Source organism: Pteropus vampyrus, unplaced genomic scaffold, assembly GCF_000151845.1.
Source record: "Pteropus vampyrus isolate Shadow unplaced genomic scaffold, Pvam_2.0 Scaffold6, whole genome shotgun sequence".
NCBI lineage: Eukaryota > Metazoa > Chordata > Mammalia > Chiroptera > Pteropodidae > Pteropus > Pteropus vampyrus.
The window spans coordinates 467410-471795 of record NW_011888787.1 but is presented as its reverse complement, the minus strand read 5'-3'; the positions used below and the strand labels follow the sequence as shown (position 1 = coordinate 471795).

Below are 4386 nucleotides of genomic sequence, written 5' to 3'. Positions count from 1 at the left end.
ATGATGTTGAGCGTCTTTTCATGCACTTATTAGTCATTCGAGTATCTTCTTTGGTGAACTATCTAATCAAATCCTTTACCCATTTAAAAAAAAAAAACAAACAAACCTGAGTTGTTTCTTTCCTATCACTGAGGTGTAAGAGTTCTTTTTACTAGACAATTCCTTGGTATTCCAATCTCCCGTTATAGTTTCTTTTTCTTTATGTTAAATTTCCCCTCTTCGAATTACTGTGTGCTATCTCTTTTTATTGCAGTCTGGCTTATACAGGTAGCTACTAATATTTGTTCTCTGACAACCCGGCAGGGAACACCAGAACAGAAATAAGGGAAAGAGACAGCTTTGGAGCTACAGATGTAGCTACAGATGTGCATTTCCATCTTAGTTTTGCCACTTCTACGTGGCCTCACACGAGGTGTGTAAACTTTCTGAACTTGCATGTTGTCATCTGTAAAATAGGAAAATAATGCTTACCTCATGGGATTTTCTTAAAGAGTACAGATGATATGCAAAAATAGCTTACCACAGAGATGGGCGCTTAGTAGCAACTCGGTAAATGGTAGCCGGTGACAACAACGGCAGTAAGTGGTCAAGAGCTGAAACGGAATCTCAGGGTGTTCCGCAGGTGACAATCCTTGCGGTTATTTTGTGGACAATGTCCCTCATTGGCATCTGAGTGCTGCTATTGTCGAAGGGGCGTCGAAGGCAGACAGAAGCTGAGCGATGGTGCAGGAAGGCCTTCGGGCTGTGGCTGCACTTTGGGGAGCTCATGGAGAATGTGGGGTCTGGCCTTCGGCTTCCGAGGGCCCATTTTATCAGCACCCTACGGGTGTCCAGCTTTTAGAAGGCTGACTCATGTCAACTAAACTCACATAGTTATTTTAGTCTTTCAGATAACTGGAGTGACTCACTCAGGGGTCGATCCATTACTCAGCCACTAACTGCTATGAAGGTTAAAAAAAAACCCAACAATTACATATTTCATATTCGAGTGACTATATATGGAGACACAGCCTTAAAACAAAATAGCCAGGTTGACATGGAAAAAGCGTAAATGACAGCGTATCCCAAGCACCGCTGCATCGTTTATGACAATAGTTATTTAGTGTACCGATAGGTTGGGACATTTTCATATATTCACATTTCATTGGTAAGATGTGTTGCCGCCTTAGAAAATGTAAACACCAGGATGAGGAATAGACACAGTGGAGAAGCCATAAAGGGTTAGCAGGTCGACAAGTAGTAAGGAGTGGTTCTCAACGCTGACGGAGCTGGAAGATCGCCAGCCAGGGCGGCGGCAGCCCCTGCACGCGTGGGTGCGGAAGCCGGCGTGTGTTTGAGAGTTCCCTTACCTTGTTCTCAGGGGGTCCTCTCCATCATCACTCTGGTCACGTGAGCATCACCCATCATCCTTGGGGAAGTCTGCTTCAGGCGAAGTGCTAAGGGTGCTACGTGGCGCCATTGCCCGGAGCGTGATCCATTACCTGCGGTGTTAGGACATTTTCTTTTACGCTTGCATTGAGCTGCGCTATTCTGAAAATCGTGTGTGCATGAAAGGCATGGATGGGGTTTTTGCTCAAGCATTTTTGCGCGCTAAGACCAGAAGACCAGGCTACGGCCGGTATGACACCCGGGCCCGACTGTTTCTTTGCTGCACGCCCGGGGACAGACTGCAGAGGATGTGGACCAGGTGGTTGGCGTGCCACATTGTTTTATTTAGTATCAAACAGGCCATTTTTGTCACGGTTAGGGACCACAATGTACCCTTCAAGAGGATGGAAGACAGTAGATGTGTCATCTGCAGAGGCAGGAAAACGGGGTGAGCTCTGGATGGAAGGAAGGAAGAATCTGGGTCTCGTGGGAATGGGGCCTAGATTCTGGTAGGGAGATGTGATGGTATGTGTCAGCTACTCTGTTGTATGTCCCTTGTCCTGAGGGCATTTATTACACCTTCAGAGTGGCGTTAGCATTTGAAGAGTTAAGGAATATGGTTACGCCACACTTAGGGCACAGTGTGTGGGGCGAGCTGCTGCTCCTGGAGAATGAAGTTACAAGGTGACGAGACGCAGAGCAGGCTAGAGGACAAACCCCACACTCCATCTGGCAGTCAGTAAAGCCGTGGCAGGACTGTGTTCCCAAGGTGCCCTCATGTTCCTCTCCAAGGCTATTTCCCCTGTCAAAGTATGATGGAGAGGGTGAGACAGAATGCAAGAGGTGGGGCGGGGAGAGGGAGGGGACAGAGACACGGAGAGGGACAGGCAGAGCGGGGAGCGGCTGGGGGGTAAGAGGTACGAGGAAACTTGAAGTCTTTTTTTCCTCCTCACTCAACTTCAATACATAACTCAAATATCTTACGAGCCTTATTTTCTCAATTCTCTTGCAATTTAATTCAAGGGCTTTGGTAATGCACAATTGTTAGCTCAATAAGAATTTTTTTTTTTTTTTTACTTAAATAAAGAGAAGCTGTGGGTTTAAATGAAAGTCACATACAGAAGGAATCTAATTAAAAAAAAATCTATTGTGGAACAATTTTCAAATGTGAACCAAACACACCCTCTGCCCCCTTCTCCACCAGCCCCTCAGTACCACCTACGGGGGCTAGGAAATAACCCCTAGCATTTCGGGGGAAATCGGCAGGCTGTTTAACGTATCGTAAATGGGTCTGAGAAAAAAGAATTATCCTCCCCTCCGTTAAGGAACAGAAGGTGTGTAGCAGGGTCCAGGGTGAAGGAACTGAGTCACCTGCCTGCCTATTCAGGGAGCTGGAGCCATCAAAGTAGTTCCGAGCCGTCAGGGCAGCTGGCTAAAGGTGGCCTTAGTGACTGGTCTCCATTTTAATAAGTGCAGCCAGTAAGAGGGATACCTTTTAATGTCCCAAACTGAAATATTTTCCATGGAGGAAAGGTATAGACAAGTGTACGAACTCAATCTGAGGGTGCTGTTTGGGGTTAGTGGAGGGTCGATTTTGAATGTAACTGTACGATGGTACAGAGTATGGCACACGCTCCTGGTAGAACTCCAGGGGGCGCTCTGCCTTCGCTCGTTCTGAGCACTTAGGACACCTGCCTATTGACTTCAAAAGTCAGGTAGGGTCTGTCCAATCCGGATTTCTCTCTATGTAAGGACTTTAAAAACTCTTTTTACCATGGGATTTTATGAAGATTAAAAAAATAAGAATTACTAAATTCTCATTCTAGAATTAGAACTTAATACATTTTGCTACTATGGCTAACTCACACGTAAATGCGCACACAACCTATCAAGGATGTAAAGTAGACTGGGTAACGAACTAGTAAAACCCCTTAGGAATGGCTGCAAGAGCTGCCTGTGTTCTTGTCGAATTCATAGTTCTTGTCAAATTCATAGGTCTCTTGTTCTAGGTAGATTCTCTTCCATGTCATCTCCCCGCTAAATAATAGGCTATGTTGAGATGTGTCTGCTTCTAGTGGGAACTCTAGCCCCCTTCTTTCTTATACACTAGTTCATTTTATGCACAACTTTTATCAGTGTATCTCCAAGAATACCTTTGACTTCCTCCAACGAGCAAAGAGGAAACAATCAGATGAGAGCGGCCACAGCCCCGCCCCCCACGCCCACCCTCTGCCTGTATCGGGGTCACATACACTGCCTTTCAGACTTCAGTGTGGGTGGACCCTCTGTCTCCTCTCAAGTTCAACTCCTCTACTTGAGCCTTCATTCCCACCCCTCCCCCTACCCAAGCAGCTCTCCCTGCCTCCGTCTCCCCATCGTCTGCTGGCACCGGATCTTTCTCATCAGCCCACACGCCTTTACCGCCCCCCCCACCCCATGGAACGAATACATCGTTTCTCGGCCCCGCTTTCTACGGCAGCTACGTCCCGTTTCTCTGTCCCCCTTTCCAGCAAAACTCCTTGAAAGAGCTGCCACCTCCAAAGCCCTCCTCTCACCATCTCGAGACCTGCCCTGGTCCCTTTACAAAGGACAGCAGTGGGTTCTGTGGAGCTAAGTCCAGGTGTTTCATGATTGGCCACTGCTCCTTCCTCCTTTAGTTACCTCCCTTACCTTATCTCTAACTTCTCCCCGCCCCCACTGCAGCTCCATATTCCTTACAGAGCACACTGTCCCCTCAGGCTGTGTCCTCTGCCTGGCGCGCCCTTCCCCCAGACACCAGCAGACCCTTGTAAAACCTCCACTCAAGTGTCACCGTTTTTTTTCCCCACCATTTATTTATTTGTTTGTTTATTTATTAAATGCCTATAGCACCTGGTATTCCAAGACGGTCTCCCATCCAAGTACTAACCAGGCCCGACCTTGCTTAGCTTCCAAGATCAGACAGGATGAGGCTCGTTCAGGGTGGCATGGCCGTAGGCTAGTGTTACCTTTTAATGAGGCCTCCGCTGATGTCCTGTT

General features: G+C 47.3%; 1 pseudogene; it reads right to left on the bottom strand.

Annotated features, from left to right (window-relative positions):
* Positions 1–4227: 4227 nt before the first annotated feature.
* On the bottom strand, positions 4228–4346 carry LOC111745752 (annotated as a pseudogene).
* Between the last annotated feature and the right edge of the window lie 40 nt (positions 4347–4386).